At 42.5% G+C, this 21,810-nt stretch overlaps 1 long non-coding RNA gene across 1 annotated transcript; it reads right to left on the reverse strand.

Moving 5' to 3' along the window:
* Window positions 1–17,800: 17,800 nt before the first annotated feature.
* Window positions 17,801–20,516, reverse strand: LOC117490105. Its single transcript, XR_004556645.1, has 3 exons — window positions 20,350–20,516; window positions 18,685–18,725; window positions 17,801–18,526 (listed from the first exon to the last, which is right to left on the reverse strand). It is a non-coding gene; the product is annotated as an uncharacterized LOC117490105 (long non-coding RNA).
* Between the last annotated feature and the right edge of the window lie 1,294 nt (window positions 20,517–21,810).

Here is a 21,810-nt window from a genome sequence, read left to right on the forward strand (position 1 = left end):
CAGGTACTACTATTACTCAGGTACCACAGTACTACTATTACTCAGGTATACATTACTCAGGTACTACTATTACTCAGGTTCCACATGTAATACTATTACTCAGATTACTACAGTACTACAGTACTACTACTCAGGTATTACAGTACTATTACTGAGGTACTACAGTACTACTACTCAGGTACTACAGTACTACTACTCAGGTACTACAGTACTATTACTCAGGTACTACAGTACTCAGGTACTACTGAGGTGAACCTCATGGTGACCTGAGCTGATTGGAGATGATTTATTCAAACATTTATTTCCTGCAGCAATTCTGTTTCCACCTGAGCAAGACTTCCAACAATCCTGCACAAATGGTCTGAAGTCCTCTGAGCGGGTTTGATCTGTGAATATACAGTGTATCACACACTGTTCCCTCTCCCTGTGTGTGAGAGGCAGGAGTTTCCCACCAGGCCAACACTGCCACCGTGTGGCCACCAGGACACACTGCATGTTCACTAAAGCTTTTCTTTTGATAAATACCAGACGTTACTTTTTAACATACCATTTTAATATTACATATCAAATCAAATCAAATCAAGGTTTATTTATAAAGCACATTTAAAAGCGATTTTTGGTCGGGCCAAAGTGCTGTACATGTAATAACTACAATCACATAAAAACACGTTTCTATAATCACAATAAAAGACAATAAATTACAACAGATATTTAAAAAGAAAACACAGGGAAAAGTCAGGAGTCGTGCTCCGCTCTGACTAAAAGGCCAGGGAGAAGAAGTGTGTCTTAAGAGTAGATTTAAAGACCCCTAGGGTCTGGGCCGACCTCACATGAGGGGCAGAGTGTTCCAGAGCCTCGGGCCCAGCTGCTGCGAAGGCTCGGTGCCCTCGGGTTTTAAGCCTGGTCTTGGGCACTACCAGCAGCAGCTGGTCAGCAGACCTTAAAGCTCTGGCTGGGGTGTAGCGCTGGAGGAGTTCAGCTATATAGGCCGGAGCCAGCCCATTTAGGGCTTAAAAACAAATAAAGGATTTTAAAATCAATTCTGAACCGAACTGGAAGCCAGTGTAGTGAGGCCAGAATTGGGGTGATGTGGTCACGCTTTTTGTGGCCAGTGAGTAGACGTGCAGCTGCGTTCTGGACTAGCTGCAGGCGTTTAATTGAGGCCTGGTCCATACCCACATACAGAGCGTTGCAATAGTCCAGTCTCGAGGTTACAAAGGCGTTAATAACCCTTTCTAAGTCATTAAAAGATAAATACGACTTGGTTTTTGGCCAATAGTCTTATTTAAAAAAGCAGGTACTACTATTACTCAGGTACTACTATTACTCAGGTACCACAGCACTACTATTACTCAGGTACTACTATTACTCAGGTACCACAGCACTACTATTACTCAGGTACTACTATTACTCAGGTACCACAGTACTACTATTACTCAGGTACTACTATTACTCAGGTACCACAGCACTACTATTACTCAGGTACTACTATTACTCAGGTACCACAGCACTACTATTACTCAGGTACTACTATTACTCAGGTACCACAGCACTACACTTTACCAGGTACCACAGTACTATTATTACTCAGTACTACTATTACTCAGGTAATACTATTATTCAGATACTACAGTACTACAGTACTACTACTCAGGTATTACTAGTACTAGTAACAGTTGAGTAACTTCTTGCATTTAAATAACTGTTTGGATGTGTTCCAGTCAGGATTTCGTCCAAACCACAGCACTGAGACTGCCTTTGTAAAGGTCTTCAATGACATCCACTAACACAGACAGTGGCAGAACTTCAGTGTTAGTAATTATTAGATCTCAGTGCTGCGTTGACACTGTTGACCACAACATATTACTAGACCGACTAGAAAACGGGGTGGGACTTTCAGCAACAGTTCTAAATTGGTTTGAGTCCTACTTAAAGGACAGAAAAAAACTTTGTTTCTATAGGTAAATACCAATCTGAGTTGACAAATATGACATGTGGGGTACCTCAAGGCTCCATCTTGGGGCCTCTTCTCTTTAACATCTACATGCTACCACTGGCTCAGATAATGAAAAACAACAAAATAAGTTACCATAAGCTATGCGGATGACACACAAATTTACGTAACAATTTCACCAGGAGATTATGCTCCAATTCAAACACTGAGTAAGTGCATTGAACAAATCAATGACTGGATGTGTCAGAACTTTCTCCAATTAAACAAAGATAAAACTGAGGTAATGGTTTTGGAGCCAAGGCAGAACGTATAAAAGTTAGCGCTGAGCTTCAGTCTGCAATGTTCAAAACAACAGATACAGCCAGAAATCTAGGTGTAGTCATGGACTCTGACCTGAGTTTCAACAGTCACATTAAAACAGTTACTAATCAGCCTACTATCACCTAAAGAACATATCTAGGATTAAAGGACTAATGTCACAGCAGGATTTGGAAAAACTTGTCCATGCTTTTATCTTCAGTAGACTCGACTACTGCAATGGTGTCTTTACAGGCCTCACTAAAAAAATCTATTAGAAAGCTGCAGCTAATTCAGAACGCCGCTGCTCGAGTCCTCACTAACACTAAGAAAGTGGATCACATCACTCCTGTTCTGAAGTCCTTACACTGGGCTTCCTGTGTGTCAAAGAATAGATTTCAAAATATTGTTGCTGGTTTATAAAGCTTTGAATGGTTTAGGCCCCAAAATACATGTCTGACCTACTGCCTAAATTATGAACCATCCAGAAACTCTCAGGTCTTCAGGGACTGGTCAGCTTTCTGTCCCCAGAGTCAGAACTAAACATGGAGAAGCAGCATTCAGTATTATGCTCCAAATATCTGGAACAAACTCCAGAAACCTGCAGGTCCGCTGCAACTCTTACTACTTTAAATCCAGGCTGAAGACTTTTCTTTTTGCCGCTGCTTTTAATTGAACTATTCACATCTTAAACTGCACTGTAACTTTTAACTTTTATCCATGTATTTTTTCTTTTAATGTTTATTTATTATCTTTTCTTTTTAATGACTGATTTTAAATGCCATTTTTAAAATGTCTTCCATTTTTGTAAAGCACTTTGAATTACCTTGTGTTGAAAGGTGCTATATAAATAAACTTGCCTTGCCTTGCCTTGCCTTACTATTACTGAGGTACTACAGTACTACTACTCAGGTACTACAGTACTTCTACTCAGGTACTACAGTACTATTACTCAGGTACTACAGTACTCAGGTACTACTGAGGTGAACTCATGGTGACCTGAGCTGATTGGAGATGATTATTCAAACATTTATTTCCTGCAGCAATTCTGTTTCCACCTGAGCAAGACTTCCAACAATCCTGCACAAATGGTCTGAAGTCCTCTGACCGGGTTTGATATGTGAATATACAGTGTATCACACACTGTTCCCTCCCTGTGTGTGTGAGGCAGCAGTTTCCCACCAGGCCAACACTGCCACCGTGTGGCCACCAGGACACACTGCATGTTCACTAAAGCTTTTCTTTTTGATAAATACCAGACGTTACCTTTTTAACATACCATTTTAATATTACATATCAAATCAATCAAATCGAAATCAAGGTTTATTTATAAAGCAATTTAAAAGCGATTTTTTGGTCGGGCCAAAGTGCTGTACATGTAATAACTACAATCAATAAAAACACATTTCTATAATCACAATAAAAGACAATAAATTACAACAGATATTTAAAAAGAAAACAGGGAAAAGTCAGGAGGAGTCGTGCTCCGCTCTGACTAAAAGGCCAGGGAGAAGAAGTGTGTCTTAAGAGTAGATTTAAAGACCCCTAGGGTCTGGGCCGACCTCACATGGAGGGGCAGAGTGTTCCAGAGCCTAGGGCCAGCTGCTGCGAAGGCTCGGTGCCCTCGGGTTTTAAGCCTGGTCTTGGGCACTACCAGCAGGCAGCTGGTCAGCAGACCTTAAGCTCTGGCTGGGGTTGTAGCGCTGGAGGAGTTCAGCTATATAGGCCGGAGCCAGCCCATTTAGTGCTTTAAAAACAAATAAAAGGATTTTAAAATCAATTCTGAACCGAACTGGAAGCCAGTGTAGTGAGGCCAGAATAGGGGTGATGTGGTCACGCTTTTTGTGGCCAGTCAGCAAACGTGCAGCTGCGTTTTGGACTAGCTGCAGGCGTTTAATTGAGGCCTGGTCCATACCCACATACAGAGCGTTGCAATAGTCCAGTCTCGAGGTTACAAAGGCGTTAATAACCCTTTCTAAGTCATTAAAAGATAAATACGTCTTGGTTTTGGCCAATAGTCTTATTTAAAAAAAGCAGGTACTACTATTACTCAGGTACTACTATTACTCAGGTACCACAGCACTACTATTACTCAGGTACTACTATTACTCAGGTACCACAGCACTACTATTACTCAGGTACTACTATTACTCAGGTACCACAGTACTACTATTACTCAGGTACTACTATTACTCAGGTTCTACAGTAATACTATTACTCAGATACTACAGTACTACAGTACTACTACTCAGGTATTACAGTACTATTACTGAGGTACTACAGTACTACTACTCAGGTACTACAGTACTACTACTCAGGTACTACAGTACTATTACTCAGGTACTACAGTACTCAGGTACTACTGAGGTGAACTCATGGTGACCTGAGCTGATTGGAGATGATTATTCAAACATTTATTTCCTGCAGCCAATTCTGTTTCCACCTGAGCTAAGACTTCCAACAATCCTGCACAAATGGTCTGAAGTCCTCTGAGCGGGGTTTGATCTGTGAATATACAGTGTATCACACACTGTTCCCCTCCCTGTGTGTGAGAGGCAGGAGTTTCCCACCAGGCCAACACTGCCACCGTGTGGCCACCAGGACACACTGCAATGTTCACTAAAGCTTTTTCTTTTGATAAAATACCAGACGTTACTTTTTAACATACCATTTTAATATTACATATCAAATCAAATCAAAATCAAATCAAATCAAGGTTTATTATAAAGCACAATTTAAAATGATTTTTGGTTCGGGCCAAAGTGCTGTACATGTAATAACTACAATCACATAAAAACACATTTCTATAATCACAATAAAAGACAATAAATTACAACAGATATTTAAAAGAAAACACAGGGAAAAGTCAGGAAGCCGTGCTCCCGCTCTGACTAAAGGCCAGGGAGAAGAAGTGTGTCTTAAGAGTAGATTTAAAGACCCCTAGGGTCTGGGCCGACCTCACATGGAGGGGCAGAGTGTTCCAGAGCCTCGGGCCAGCTGCCTGCGAAGGCTCGGTGCCCTCGGGTTTTTGAGCCTGGTCTTGGGCACTACCAGCAGCAGCTGGTCAGCAGACCTTAAAGCTCTTGTGGGGTGTAGCGCTGGAGCAGTTCAGCTATATAGGCCGGAGCCAGCCCATTTAGTGCTTTAAAAACAAATAAAAGGAGTTTAAAATCAATTCGGAACCGAACTGGAAGCCAGTGCAGTGAGGCCAGAATAGGGGTGATGTGGTCACGCTTTTTTGGCCAGTGAGTAGACGTGCAGCTGCGTTCTGGACTAGCTGCAGGCGTTTAATTGACGCCTGGTCCATACCCACATACAGAGCGTTGCAGTAGTCCAGTCTCGAGGTTACAAAGGCATTAATAGCCCTTTCCAGGTCCTCAAACGATAAAAACGACTTAGTCTTGGCCTATAGTCGTATTTAAAAAAAGCAGGTTTTGACTACGCTGCTGACCTGCTTATCGAATTTAAAAGCGCTATTGAAGGTCAGGGGAGGATATTATTTTTGAGGGAGCCCAGAATATCAACCTGGGAGGCTAGAGGTTGGGGTCCAAAAAAGATAACCTCAGTCTTGCTCTCATTGAGGTTGAGGAAATGTTGGCTCAGCCAGGATTTGATCTCTGCTAAGCAGTCCATCAACTGCTGTAGTGAGTTAACATTTGAATTGAGTGGCAGATAGATCTGTACATCGTCGGCGTAGCAGTGGAAGGGGATGTTGTGTTTTGTGAGAATTGAACCTAGGGGCAGTATGTACAGTAGAAAAAGGATGGGGCCCAAAATAGAGCCTTGGGGAACCCCACAGGTAAGAGGGGCTATGGCTGAGGAGAAGGCACCTAGCTGCACTGAGAAGCTACGGTCTGTCAGGTAGGACCTGAACATGCAAGGGCAGAGCCTGTGATGCCAGAGGGACTGTTCAAGCCGTGACAACAGGATGCTATGTCCACAGTGTCGAAGGCAGCTGTCAGGTCTAACAGCACCAAGACAGCTGGGCTACCTGAGTCGGCGGCTAGGAGCAGATCATTAAAAACTCTTCAAAGGGCTGTTTCAGTACTGTGCATGGGTTTGAAGCCAGACTGGAACTTTTCATGGATTCCATGCGTGGTTAAAAAAGACTGCAGCTGGGCGTAGACTACTCGCTCCAGGGCTTTTGATAAAAAAGGTAGTAGCTGGGAAATGGGCCTAAAATTTGCGAGAATGGAGGGGTCGAGATTTTTCTTTTAAGTAGTGGCTTAACCACGGCATGTTTGAAGGCAGCTGGGACACATCCTGAGCTAAGAGAGGTGTTTATAAGTAATAAAATACTTGCTCCAACTGATCCTAAAACATCTCTGAGAAGGCGAGAGGGAATGCTGTCTGAGGTGCAGTTTGTCGGCCGCAGGTGCTTGACTACATCCGAGAGAGAAGAGAGGGATACAGCCTCAAAGTGGTCGAGGACAGCAGGGCACAGAAAAGGAGCAGGATCTGGGGTAGCACTAGTGTGGGCTAGCCTAAGAGCAGATACTTTTTCAATCAAAAATGTAAGAAACTTATCACAGAGAGTAGTCGATGGGACAATAGAAGAAACATCACAGGGATTAATGATCGAGTTGAGGACATTAAAAAGAACCTGAGGTTTATGGCTGTTTTTGGAGATGAACAGAGAAATGTGCTCTGTTTTGGCTGCTTTGACTGCCGTCTGGTAGTCAGAGAGGCAAGCACGAAGGATTTCTAAGGAGACATGGAGTTTATCCTTTTTCCATTTTCTCTCTGCACGCCTGCAAGCGCGCTGAGAGCACGAGTACAGTCATTGAGCCACGGCTCTGAGAGACCTTTGGTGCGTCTAAGCGTAAAAGGAGCAACAGAATCCAGTATTAGTGTGCATGTCGAGTCAAACATGGAGATAAGCTCATCCGCGCTAAGAGCACAGTTCACCTCTAATTTACAGATCGGAGAAGCATTAAAAACATCAGAGAACTGTGAGGCAGTCAAGGGGTTAATCGAACGCAGACGACGCGCAGGGGCACGTGATTCGACTCCTGCGGAAGGGATGGAGGTCCTAAACTCACCAACAGTTAGCGTTAGCCTCGTTATTATATTAAAGATGACGTGTTGTACCCTATTCACCTGTAGTGTGTGCAACATGTATGCATTTTACAATTAATTATTTAGCAATTAATAATTTTGACAATTTTGATATGGCACATTTTAAAACAACAGAGTTGAAAAAAAGCAGCATAAAAACATTTAGACAAAACTAATAGGACAAAAAGAAACTAATGTAAAAGCAGGAGACAATAAAACCCAATTTATAGCCACAGACTGACCCCAATTTAAAAACAGAGACTCATACGTGGTCTGCAAAAGCACGGAGAACAAGTAGGACTTTAACAGAGATGGCAAAAGTACACACATCCTTACTCAAGTAGAAGTACACACATCCTTACTCAAGTAGAAGTACACACATCCTGTACTCAAGTAGAAGTACACACATCCTTTACTCAAGTAGAAGTACAGATACTCGTGTTTAAAAATACTCTGGTGAAAGTAGAAGTAGAAGTACTGACTAAACTTCTTTACTCAAGTCAAAGTAAAGAGGCTTTGAAATGTACTTCAGTAAAAAGTACCCATAACTAGCAGCTGTTTTAAAGAGTACCTGACCTCCCTTTATATTAATAGAACAATAATGTCATTGTTAGCTAATGAATGTTTCCATGCTGAACAACGGCAACATGACAACGTTTTCATTGGTCCCTCTTCTTTAGAGAAGACCAGGAAATGATGGATACACGGATCGTGTTCAAATCAATAGGCACGCAATGACTCTAAAAAATAATGATCACGCCACCAAACACACATTCAAACTAAAGGAACCAGCCTGTTTGGAAATGTGAGAAGTAGAAAGTACAGGTATTTGGGTTCAACATGTAAGAAGTAGAAAGTACAGGTATTTGTGTTCAACATGTAAGAAGTAGAAAGTACAGGTATTTGTGTTCAACATGTAAGAAGTAGAAAGTACAGGTAGTGTTCAACATGTAAGAAGTAGAAAGTACAGGTATTTGTGTTCAACATGTAAGAAGTAGAAAGTACAGGTATTGTGTTCAACATGTAAGAAGTAGAAAGTACAGGTATTTGTGTTCAACATGTAAGAAGTAGAAAGTACAGGTATTTGGCATGAGATTAGAAGTACAGGTAGGTTCAACATGTAAGAAGTAGAAAGTACAGGTATTTGTGTTCAACATGTAAGAAGTAGAAAGTACAGGTATTTGTGTTCAACATGTAAGAAGTAGAAAGTACAGGTATTTGTTCAACATGTAAGAAGTAGAAAGTACAGGTATTTGTGTTCAACATGTAAGAAGTAGAAAGTACAGGTATTTGTGTTCAACATGTAAGAAGTAGAAAGTACAGGTATTTGTGTTCAATGTAAGAAGTAGAAAGTACAGGTATTTGTGTTCAACATGTAAGAAGTAGAAAGTACAGGTATTTGTGTTCAACATGTAAGAAGTAGAAAGTACAGGTATTTGTGTTCAAATGTAAGAAGTAGAAAGTACAGGTATTTGGGTTCAACATGTAAGAAGTAGAAAGTACAGGTATTTGGGTTCAACATGTAAGAAGTAGAAAGTACAGGTGTTTGGGTTCAACATGTAAGAAGTAGAAAGTACAGGTATTTGGGTTCAAAATGTAAGAAGTCAAAGTAAAAATAAGTCTTGGAGTAAAGTACTGATACCAGAAACATCAAGGTTCTAGGTTCAAGGTTCTTTATTGTCAATCTGACATAGCTACAGAGTAATTATGTAGTTGAAAATCTTATGTCACAGGCTTCTCCAACAATGCAACATAATAACATAATAACAATAAGAGCATGAGCAATACAAAAATAATAATAGTTATAAAAATGAAAGTTATAAAAATGAAATAAAGTTATGATGTGGAATAGTGCAGTACGAGTCTATATACAAGTTATTGGAATGATATATATATTAGGTATTAGATACATACTACTGAGTAGCAGATGAATGTTTGATGTTGTTTCAACAGTTCAATTTTTAACAGTCTCACTGCCCGCGGGAAGAAACTGTCTCCGAATCTTCTTGTCCTTGCCAGGATGCTGCGGTAACGTCTGCCAGACGGCAACAGAAAGAACAGTTTGTGGCTGGGGTGATGGGGGTCTTTGATAATCCGTAGTGATTTCTTCCTGAGCCGCTGGGAGTAAAGGTCCTCCATGGATGGCAGCTCCGTCCTGGTGATGTGCTGTGCAGTTTTCACCACCCTCTGTAAAGCCTTACGATCGAGGTCGGTGCAGCTGCCGTACCAGGCCGTCATGCTGCCAGTCAGGATACTCTCTATCGTGCACCTGTAGAAGTTGCAGAGTATCCTGGAATCCATTTTGAACCTCTCAACTGCGGAGGAAGAAGAGCCGCTGTCGAGCTTCTTGGTGATGGTATGTGTGGTGTGAAGAGACCATGTCAGGTCCTCAGTGATGTGGACCCCAAGGAACCTGAAGCTTTTGACTCTCTCCACCGTAGTCCCATTGATGGCGATGGGGGCTGTCCCTCTCCCTGCTGCTTCCTGTAGTCCACAATCAGCTCCTTTGTTTTGCTGATGTTGAGATGGAGGTTGTATCCTGGCACCAAGATGTCAGGTTTTCGACCTCCTCTCTGTATGCCGTCGTCATCGTCTGTGATCTGGCCGATGACGGTCGTGTCATCAGCAAACTTCACGATGGTGTTTGGAGCTGTGTGTGGCCACGCAGTCGTGGGTGAACAGGGAGTAGAGGAGAGGGCTGAGCACGCAGCCTTGAGGGGCACCGGTGTTGAGAATCAGGGTGGAGGATGTGATGTTTCCCACCCGCACTGCCTGGGGTCTGCCGTCAGAAGTTCAGGATCCAGTCACAGAGGGCGCTGTTGAGCCCGAGATCTCTGAGCTTGATGGCCAGCTTGGAGGGCACAATGGTATGAATGCTGAACTGTAGTCAATGAACAGCATTCTCACATATGTGTTCCTGTTCTTCGGGTCCAGGTGAGAGGGCAGTGGTGAGGGTGAGGGCTATGGCGTCGTCTGTGGACCTGTTTGCTCTGTAGGCAAAACTGCAGGGGGTCCAGAGATTCAGGGAGGGAGGAGGTGATGAATAATTTGACTAACCGCTCAAAGCACTTCATTATGATGGAGGTGAGTGCTACTGGGCGGTAGTCGTTGGGGCAGGTGATTTTTGTCTTTTTGGGGACAGGAATGATGGTGGAGTGTTTAAAACATGTGGGGACTACAGACTGCAGCAGGGACCTGTTGAAGATCTGTGAACACCTCTGCCAGCTGAACTGCACACACCCTGAGAACACGGCCAGGGATGCCATCAGGTCCAGGAGCCTTGTGTGGGTGTAACCCTTTTAAAGGATTTACACACATCTGCCCTATTTAAAACAAAAGGGCAGTGTAGCTCCTGGTCCATCTGTACCTCCACAGCTGGCTCTCTCAAAGCGTGCAAAAAAACTGTTCAGCTCATCTGGGAGAGATGCGCAGCAGACACTCCCGCAGCACCCCCCGCTGCTCCTTTGTAGTCAGTCATTGTCCTTAGTCCCGCCCACATATTCCTAGTGTTACAGCCCTTTGAGAGTCAGATTCCACCTTGTCTTTGTACTGTCTCTTTGCATTTTTTATTGCTCCCGGAGATCATACCTAGACCTCCTTACTCCTCCAAATCTCCCGCTGTTGTGCGCGAGAGTGCGCGCTTTCAGTTTGCCGCGCCGAACCTCACCGTTTACCCAGGGCTTTTGATTTGGGAATGTCCGTACAGAAACCTTCGGTACCACGTCATCGATGCATTTCCAATGTAGCAGATGACAGTGTCCGTGTGTGTGTTGATGTTATTGTCCTCAAACACACTCCAATCCGTAGATGCAAAGCAATCCGCAGTGCTGAATCTGACTCCTCGCTCCATCGTTTACTGTCCTTGTTATCGGTCTGTCCCTTTTAAGTTCTGCTTGTAAGCAGGCAACAACAGTAGTGAGATATGGTCTGATTTGCCGAAGGGAGGGCGAGGGAGGGAGCCTTATATCCATTCCGGAAAGGGGAATAAACATGGTCCAGTATGTTTCCCCCGCGCGTCGGGAAGTATTATGTGTTGGTAATATTTTGGCAAAACCTTCTTCATGTTGGCGGTGTTGAAATCTCCGGCCACAACGAACGCCGCATCTGGCCGTGAAGTCTCGGTTTTATCAATAATCCCAAACAGCTGATCGAGTGCCGTGTTGTTGTCGGCGAGTGGCTGCGGCGGGATATACACTGCTGTTATCACAACAGATGTGAATTCCCTCGGCAGATGAAAAGCCCGACATGAGATCATGAGGTGCTCTAGCTGTGCGGAACAGTCCGATGAAATAATCTTCACATCTGAGCACCAGTTGTTGTTAGTCATTACACACACACCGCCTCCCTTACTTTTCCCCCGAGTTTGCAGTCCGGTCCTGACGAAAAATAGAGAATCCATGAGGGACAATAGCGGAGTCCGGGATAGCGGGGTTGAGCCAAGTCTCAGTGAGAATTAACACGTTACAGTTCTTAATGTCCCGTTGAAAAGCAATCCGGCTTCTGAGTTCATCTAGCTTATTTTCAATGGATTGAACATTAGCCAGAAGAATACTCGGAAGAGGGGGTCGATTCTCTCGTTTCCTCAGTCTGACCAGCAACCCGGCCCGGCATCCCCGCTTTGTCTTCTTCTTGCGTCTCTCAGGTAGAACAGCAACAGGTAGCCATGGTGAATCTCCATTGTTTGTCGGAGGGTTATTATTGTCCACGAAGTTTCGCAATTGGAGAAGTTCCTCTCTGCTATATTGTATGGCAGAGTAGGTGCGGTCGGCTAGCATGTTGCGAACCATGTTAAAAGTAAAACGGCAAAAGTAAAAGAAATATGTACAAAATACGAAAATGGGCAAAGTTGGAGAGGAGCACATAGACGATGCGGCCATCTTCACCGGCGCATCAAGCATCAAGCCATCAACATGTACTTAAGTACAGTAACAAAGTATTTGTACTCCTCTGAGTCTCTGATGTTGAAATAGTTAAATGCCCCCCCCCCCAGGTGTCTGCGGGGGAGCTGGAGCGCCTCATGCTGCGTCTGCCCTCCATGTTCCTGCAGGAGCTGAGCGGCGTGGGGGCCAATCTGGAGAAAAGATGGAAGTTCTGCGGCTTCGACAGCCTCGGCTCGGCATGACCCAGGGAGCACACACACACACACACACACACACACACACTGAGGAGACACACTGATGTGAAGTGATAATCAACGTGTGTGTGCGCTCCCAAGCGGCTGGACTCTGAACAGGAAGCAGATGTCGTGCAGAAGACACAGAGAGGACGGTTAAACCAAAGTTCATCCTTTACACGTTTGGTTATAAAAACTCTTTCCTGCAAGACTTCCTTTAAATCATGAATAAAATAAGAGCCTATTTTATCCAGAGTTATTGTGGCGTGATGGAACCACAGAGGATGTGTTTGTTTGGAAAGGTTGCTGAAAACCCTCCAGAGGTTTCAATAGCATCAAAACCACCTGCAGACATTTTCTGCAAACGTTATATGAAGGTGTAACAAGGAGGATAGCATCATCATATTGTTGGACACGTTAGATATTATTATTAGGGCTGTCAAGTTAACGCGTTAATAACGCGTTAACGCAAAAAAAAGATTAACGCCACTAATTATTTTAACGCGATTAACGCATGTGTATTTTTTGTCCTCGGCCGCCGTAGTTTCAGAGCGCATCGAGTTTAAAATACCATCTACAAGCTGATGCTGACAGCCCCGCTCCTGCTGTCCGCTTGTGGCAGACCACACTTCCACGCTCACCGGCAGGCCCGGACTGGCCATCGGGAGGACCGGGAGGGTGTGTGTATGTGTGGCGCGAGCGAAGCACAACTTACGTGTTGTTGTTAGCATCTGGTGCTAGCTAGCTGAGCTAACGGATATAAGGAGCTGTTTCAATGAAAACAGAGGAGCGACATTTCGCCGACAACTGCGCCGAGCACTTGACTTTATGCAGGTAGCCAGACAGCACACTCAGCACTGACAGTGCCGCAACACAGCTCATACACACAGGCATATATGCCTTGAGCTGCACATAGCTCCAACGATCACACACACACACACACACACACACACACACACACACACACACACACACACACACACACACACCACACACACACACACACACACACACACACACACACACACACACACCACACACACCACACACACACCCACACACACACACACACACACACACTGTATTGTATGAGAGAGGTTCTAGGTTAAATTGAGGCGAATATTTGTAATGTTCAGGTTGTTGTGTTTAATATTCATGAGAATATTTGTCATTGTTCAAATGATAATAAACAAACTATAAAGCATATTTGTCCACTCATATGTTGATAAGAGTATTAAAAACTTGAAAAATATTCCTCTAAGGTACATTTAGAACAGATAAAAAATGTGCGATTAATTTGCGATTAATCGCGATTAACTATTTGAATCGACTGACAGCCCTAATTATTATATATTATATTATCTGACCTTTAAGTGATGGAGAGACAAATAAAATCTATCATTCCACTTTATTTATTTGCTCGTGTGAAGGAGCTGTGCTACGTACTGTATTTAAGATGAAAACGCTCTTCTGTTTAAATCTATATAGAGTTTGTTCTGAGAGAAGAGAGAGAAGAAGAGGAGCTGGGTGATGAAGAAGAGGAGCTGGGTGATGAAGAAGAAGAAGAGGAAGATACTGATGAAGGTTTTGTTATTTTCTCCAGATGCTGTCAGATATAAATGACGATTCAGTGATTTTGTACTGAACATGAAGGGAATCATTTCTTTGTGTTTTTCTTATTTTAATAAAGTTGCTGTCAGCGAAAAACGAGTCAAATTTCATTTCATTTCAAACCTTTATTTATCCAGGTGTATCCCTTTGAGATCATTGCTCTCTTTTTCAAGGGAGACCTGCTCAAGTAGGTTCCACATGAAACATTAAACAACAGAACAACAAAAAGGACATCATACAGCATCATTACAGGGATTACAGTTTACATAACTATCCACATGAACAGGTACCAACAGCATCCGATTGAGAAGCATCCAACCGAGCTTTAAAAACATGTAGTGGCACCAGATTGCTCAGTTTCCATTTCATTTGCAGACTATTCCAAGACAGTGGAGCTGCGCATCTAAAAGCTATCTTCCCTAAGACAGTCCTAGCAGTTGGCACATTTAATTTAATTTAACTTACAATTCGCCGTGAGATCAGGGAGCAGATGTAGGATGGAAGTTTCCCTAACATGGCTTTATATATAAAAATGTTCCAGTGACTGAGCCTCCGTACAGTTAGCGAAGGCAGACCAGCCCTTGCATACAGGGTACAGTGATGAGTTAATGCTTTACAGTTTGTCACAAATCTCAGTGCACTGTGATGCCAATACTGACTAGCCTCTGCTTCAAGATGCGATGATCGACAGTATCAAATGCTTAAAGTATACGCTATAAAGTTTTGAAATGAACTTTAAAGAAGAGTTTTGTCTGTTGCCTTTGAATACTTTTCTTTTCTGTTTGTTATCATGTTGATAACCTGGTGCTCTGCTGGTTGGGACATTCAGAGGAGACAAATCCTTTCATGGCCTCACTTGTTGTTGTTTTTCTTTGCAGCTAACATTAGCAGCTAATATAAGTAGCTTATAGAGCGGTGCAGGGAGGACGTATTCACCCTGAAGGAAGCTGCTGGTTCCCTGAAGGAAGCTGCTGGTTCCCTGAAGGAAGCTGCTGGTTCCCTGAAGGAAGCTGCTGGTTCCCTGAAGGAAGCTGCTGGTTCCCTCCACAAAAAAACAACAGGATTTCTCCAGAGGATTTAGGAAAATAGCTGGAAATAATGTCTGTGGAAAACTAACCTGTTTGATAAATGTTTTGTTCAGCCGGATAATCTCCACATGTCTACCCTACTTTTATAATGTTCTAATCATAAATCTAATGGCCAGAAGCAAAATGCTAACGTTATGCTATAAAGGAACTACAGCCGAGTACAGCAGCACGACTTCAACGTCACACCAACTTCAGATCCATATTCAAACACACAGATTCTAAACTGTACGAGTTGAAGCGTTTGTTTGAACAGTTTGCAGGAGGCAGGTACTTGCTTTCAAGCAGAACAGGGCTAACAAACTTAGAGGAGTGTTTACGTGTTCGGCGTAATGACGTACAACGTCCTCCACGACTTCTGTAGTCCTATTCAGCCACTTGGTAACAACCATCGCTTTTCAGACACGTCAACTCTTCAGAAATCACCAGTGGGGTCACTGCTGATGGATTTAATGTCCTAGAACAAAACGTGATCCGTCTCTTCAATGTGTCTCAACCACAGACCTTATTTACAGATATTTTACAAAATCCTATGGAGAGATCCCATTGGCTCTGAGACGAGGGAACAGGAAGTGGTGAAATGCTGACTCACTTCCTGGTTTTAGGACTCGTCACTGCATCACCCTATAACAGCTCATATGAGTTGCCTGTTTTGACTGCTTGTATTAGATGCTATTTTTAGCTGCCAACATTGCAACCCAGTCTCACGGCATTTCGTGTTATAGTCACGAAATTAATCTATTGATTCGTGTTCACCAACACGATTTCCCATTGTTTTCGTGTCACACAGAACAATTTTAAAAGCAATGTAAATAATAACAAATTAGAAGGAAAAAGAGATTAAAAAAATACAGGTGTGAGTATTCTGAGGCTCTGAGCCATTTATTTTCCTCACTGACGGCAAAAAAACTCAGACATTATACTATTTAAAATAAAAGGGTTAGGCTTAGGGTAAGATATTGAGTAAGAACATGTTTTTATGAACCACACAGCTTCTGGTCTTCCAAGACCCGACCGGACAAAAAGACGTGTAGCAGGCACGAAACATACTACCAATAGAAATACATTGCTTTTAAAGCATTTTTTTTAAATCGTTCTGTGTGACACGAAAAAAAAGCGAAAATCGTGTTGGTGAACACGAATCAATAGATTACATTAATTTTGTGACTATAACACGAAATGCCGTGAGACTGAGTTGATTTGAGTAGCAAAATGTCTGCACTATGAGAAATGTTAAAAGGAAAAGTGGCTAACGCTTGTTGTAGCAAACACTGTTGGATGGTGACTTACAGCCCCCCTCCGCTATGCGCCGTTCGTTAGATGAGGCTGGTTATATTTAATAAAGAAAGGGATTCAAAACACCGGAATAAAGGTTATAACAATAATCTGATTTTACTGGTAAGAAACAAAACACGTATACGAGTTTACAGAGTACTCCGGACTTCAGGTTTCTACTGCTGTGCGATACAGGTATCGGGACCAGCCAGTCAGCAAACAGGAAGCATTTACATGCATAAACAACAGTATTCATATTCATATTTTGGGGCGGAGATGTGTTAACTCTTCCCTCCCATTTTACTCCGAAGCGAATCAGAGAGTCCGCGGGGAGGAGCTGTGTGAGCTGCTCACTCCCCCAGGTGTTTTTACTGGTTGGATTCACTTCTGGTCGGGTCCAATACAGCGAATCAAAGTTCTGAGAAAAGTATGTTTTCTTCTGAGATTCTGAAGTTCACAAGGACAGAGTCAATCTTATCTCTGCACCGATATTCACTCCTTTACTTTCCCAAGGAATATTTCACACAAACTATTCTTTCCCAGACAACCAAACATTGTACACAGATATATTGATGCCCAGAAAGAACCTTGAAAAGAAAATGTGTGTGTGCTGGTGGGAGGAGGTGTATGTGTGTGTAACAGGATCTCTGGGTCAGTGAGTTGTAAGTGAGAATACAATATGTATATATGTGATTACTTAAAACAGTTCAAACAATACATGTTCACTAAAATACAATTCAAAATAATACATGTTTACTTCAATACAGTTTAGAACCATATCTGTTTACTTTACGGTTCCGGTCCTCATGTAGATATTGAAGCTAACGTTGTGCATCTGTGTGACTGTTTTAACCGTTTATATTTGTTCATACAGCCTGAGGAAAGTAAATGTTCTGTGTGATTACCAAACTGACGGGAGTAGCACTATCATGATAGCTGCCTGCATTCTCCACAAAGACCTGTTGGCTATGAAGACAACAGCAGGAGTGACATAAGAGCCTGACATGAAGCCAGTTGGAGGCTTAATCAAATTCTCCATTAGCAGATATCATTCATACAGAGAATGACACAGAACTGAGTGAGTAATGCATGGACATTTTGTACACAACGAATGCCAGAATGCCAGGATGTAGACATTAGCAAGCATTTCTGGGTACCACTTTTACTCCAGTTTGCACTCAGTATTCCCACTTTAAGGCTCACAGGATGATGTAAGAATCTGCTAACACCCAGAGCTGCTCCTGATGAAACACAGAAATGTGTGTGTGATATCTCAGTTAGTATCTAGGGCCGAGCCTCACAGTGAGTTTAAACCTACACACTGAACGCTTCCTGCTTCATAATCTCTTTCTGCAGGAGAACAATCTGTTCCACAGAGAAATCAAGAGTCACTGAAGTTCAGAGGAATTCAGCTTTCAGGATTTATTTGTTATGAATCTAATAACAACTAAAATACAGCCCCGTACAGTTAGCATGCAGAGGGACATTAGCTGGACCAAAAGCGCTTTTTTAAGTAGCAAGAGGGCGACTTCGAAAACAGGGCAAACAAAAGGGCAAGGTATAAAAGATGCAGGATTCAAATTCAAGCACTTTTCAAGCATTTTCAAGGTGCATTTTCAAGCTGCTTACTCAAATGATTATTTCCCTACCTCACATTAAATCAGATGTTCTTTGTGCTATAATCCAAATGTGTGTTTCGTGATAGCATTCTACACGAGGATGAAAAATTAAAGAAAAATAAAATAATTTCAAAATGAGTGACCCGTCTGTAAGTAGACCCGTAAAACCTGGCTGAGCCAATAATAATACATTCTTGATTAACATGTGTGAGCTCCTTAGGTTGGCAGTGAACAGAAGGCTCTCCCAGGTTAGGCCAAAGGGGGCATTATATGCACACACATACTGTATCAACTCAAAGGTGAATTTTCCTTCACATTGAATCAGAAATCAGAAATGTCAACTTCCAATCAGTCTTTGAGCTCCTTGAGTTGGAAGAGCAAACCAACAACCTGCACAGAACACTGCACTGAGTCATCCAAGGTAAAGCTACACAGCATACGGCCTGTTAGGGAGTGTCTTTCAGTTCCTTGAGTTTGTCCGTTAGCTGTCTCTCCAAAGTCCAAACTCTGTCACCTGAGAGGGAAGGAGAGAGAGAGAATGATGATGATGAAAACACAGAGAAACAGCCTGAATGATGAAGAGAGAAAGAAGAGTGTTGTTTTCCTCTGAGGTCATGCTCCATTCAAGAGTTTAGTATCTTGATGAATGGAGGATATGGTTTCAGTACTCACAGGTCTTCTGGATCTTGGCTCTGAACGGCTCTCCTGTGATCCTGTAGAGATGAACACAATCCAACAGTTTGAGATTGAAGGAAAAAGATATGATTCTACACTGTATTGAAGTAAACATGTATTGTTTGAACGGGTTTTGATAATCACTTAGAAAAAGAATGTTATTCTCACTTTTAAACTCACTGGCTCAGAGATTCTGTGTTTCACACACCAACATTGATCCTTATCACCACTAAGAGCCAGATGCTGTTTCTAAGTCGTTAAAGACATCGTAAAATAGGAAAAGATCCCCTGGGAAGGAATGTAGAGTAAGATAAGGTAAAGATAAACATTGACTTTTGACCTAGTGTGGTTTGGGGTCTCACTCTGTTCGAAACTCTGATTGACCTCGGCCAGAAGCGAATCCAGCCAATCAGGACACTTGGAGGAGGTGGTCAGTTTAAACAGCTCCTCCCCAGGGGTTCTCTGATTCGCTTGGGAGAAAAGTGGGAAGGAAGAATCGACAAATCTCCGCCCCAAAGACAGATAGAAATACTGATGATTTTGAGTGTAAAATGCTTCTGGTCTGTTGAAAGTTGGTGCTAGAAGACGGTAAACCGCATCACAAACCTGGAGTCCATACTTCTCGTTTTCTGAAAGCTGGTCTGTCTACCTGTAAAACCGCATCATCAGGCCTGAAGCCCGGAGTACTCGAGTACTCTGTATAACTTGTATATGTGTTTGGTTTCCTACTAGAAGTAAACTCAGATAATTTGTTATAACTTTGATTCCGGTGTTTTCAATTCCTTTCTTAATTTAATAGAGATCCAGCCTCATCCAACGAACGGCGCGTAGCAGAGGTATTCTACTCCAACAAGATCCAGTTTAAATAAGTGTTAGTTCTTTGAGTCAGCTTCAGAGTCCTGATCTCATGCTTTACATCCCATCAGATCTTCTCTGCAAACACTACGACTGCCTGCCACAGCTCTCAGCTGCATGACAGGAAGTAACCAGTCACTGGTCTACAACAGGGGGGTCCAAACCTTTTTCCCCCAAAACAGCTCCCAGCTCTCCAGAGGGTTCACTTTATTCTGTCAGCAGCTCATTCCTTAAAGCAGGATCTTCAGATTGATTATAATCACAGGAAATATGAAGGTTTATTTCACGCTTGTTATAAAAATAAGTTGTTGGGCTTTTCTCTTATCAAGTTAGATGTGTTAGAACATGTTTTCAGCTTTAATGACTGAATTTATTTTAAAAGTGGGATTATGAACACATGAATACTACTGAGTAATATATGTGTACATATATATTTAAGAAGTACAATATAAGAAAAGCACAAGTTTCATTTGTGGTTCATATTTCATTAAACTTTCAGAATTTGCTGAGGGCGGATTCAGAGGGCCGCATTTGGCCCCCGGGCCGCAGTTTGGACACCCCTGGTCTAGAAACTAAAAGCATCCCATAAGAACAGACCACCTTTCCCACTCTTCTGTAAAAGCCCGTCTGTTAGAGAGTTGATTACTAAAGTGTGGCTTTGCAGGTTCAGCTGGCCTTCTATAGTTGATGGAAGAATGAAAGAGCCTGCAGTCAGTGGGTAACATCACTGATCTGTTTCCCCAGAGAGAGAAACACCTCCCTGTGGTTCATACAATACTGCTGAACCAGCAGAGACCCCTTACTGACCTGAGGGTCTCCAGTCTGCAGTCTGGACTCTCCAGAAGATCTCTCAGCAGCTTCACATCTGAAGCCTTCAGATCGTTGAGTCTCAGGTCCAGCTCTCTCAGATGGATGTTGGACTTCAGAGCTGAGGCCAGAGCAGAACAGCTGATCTCTGACAAACTGCAGCTCATCAGACTGAATAAAGAAAACATGATGAGGATACAAATCAGTTTATAATCAGATGTTACTCAACATTGAAATGAAAGGGAACAAAAACATGTCTTCTTCAGAAAGTCAACTTTATCCTGTAAAACTAATATGACTTCAGATGAACTTTATTCAGACTTTATCGTTTACTAAATATTAAAAACATAGATTTACTTTTAACAACTAACATCTATTCCAGTTCCTTCAAGAATCAGACAACATTATCTCTGCAGTTCTTACTTTAGTAGCTACAAATTAAAGTATGAATAAAAGAACATTTACAACTTTATGGATGTAAAATATGAATGTAGAAGAATCAAGTGAATATCTGATGTGTAGCAGGACAGGGGGAAAAGTAAACACACTCCTACAGATTCCCTGAGAGAAAAGGGAGTGGCTAATCAAGCACCCCTGAGAGAAGCTGGAGGAAACCAATCAAGGAAATGATTGGCCCCTGTGTGCTGATAAAAGGAGGACAGCATGTCCTTCAAAGAGAGGAGAAAGAACCAAGAGGACGTCGGATCCAACAAGGAGGAAAGTGGACTCTTATGGACTTCATCAGAGAAATCAGGCTATTTTTGGGAGTTTTGCCACTGAACCCAGGAGCTGTGGGGAAAACATGTAACTTTCCCCTTCCCAGTTAAAACCTGCAATCCGGTGATCTACTCCGGCCTGTCACCCTCAGATAAGTTATTCTCACTACACCAATATCATTTCTCCTCCTCTTGCACTCTACACACACACCACCCTCTGAACTGGAAAAACAGAACTTTACAACTTTACTTTCACTCATCCCTATCCTCTGAACTACACTCCTACCCTGAGTGACAAAGGACAAACAATACTTCTTCCCCCCCCACACTCACCCACAGTCAATCCACATGATGTAAACAATCGTAGGCTCTCGGAGTCACATAAGTGATTGATGTTTTGTGAGTTAATGTGACTTATTTGTTTGTGTTTTTGTATCTACTGGACTTAAGTGTTTCTGGTAAATGGTCTGTGACATGAGTTGTTTGTTTAATGTACTGATTATTATTTGGGGTTAAAAATACAGACATTATATGTGGAAAGTGAATTGGTTGATTATTATTTTTCCTTTGTGAACTTCAGTAGCTAGGTCACCGGGCTATCCCTCTGTTTCTGCGTTTTTAAGAAGATCATTTGTTGCACCCAAATTACATTTATTCGTTCAGGGATAACACGTACGCTACAAATGAAACATGAGATCTCCAGCAGTAACAGAGAGTCAGTGAACTGACCTGAGAGTCTTCAGTC

The sequence above is a fragment of the Trematomus bernacchii genome, unplaced genomic scaffold (assembly GCF_902827165.1).
Source record: "Trematomus bernacchii unplaced genomic scaffold, fTreBer1.1, whole genome shotgun sequence".
In the NCBI taxonomy this organism is placed as follows: domain Eukaryota; kingdom Metazoa; phylum Chordata; class Actinopteri; order Perciformes; family Nototheniidae; genus Trematomus; species Trematomus bernacchii.